Source organism: Merops nubicus, unplaced genomic scaffold (genome assembly GCF_000691845.1).
Source record: "Merops nubicus isolate BGI_N331 unplaced genomic scaffold, ASM69184v1 scaffold15783, whole genome shotgun sequence".
Classification (NCBI taxonomy): domain Eukaryota; kingdom Metazoa; phylum Chordata; class Aves; order Coraciiformes; family Meropidae; genus Merops; species Merops nubicus.
The window spans coordinates 1-269 of NW_008599715.1; positions in this window are offsets into that span (position 1 = coordinate 1).

A 269-nucleotide genomic window follows, 5' to 3' on the forward strand; every position below is an offset into this window, starting at 1 on the left:
AATTGCCTTTTGCATCACTTGTCCTTTTCTTGGCATTTATTTCTCTCCTTTTCGCTATATTCATTTACATTGCTCTTCTTATTGCCACATTTTATTATAATTGTTATAATTTTTTAGAATTATAATTTTTACAGTCTCCTTATGTTGACCCACAAGTTTTCCTTTTTTCCTCTGGCCCTGCTGCTGGGAGGTGTCTGCAGTGCAGCTGCCTTCGCCAGAGCTGCCCCTGGTCTCCTCTCCCACTCTGCAGCGCTTCTGCCCACCAGGCT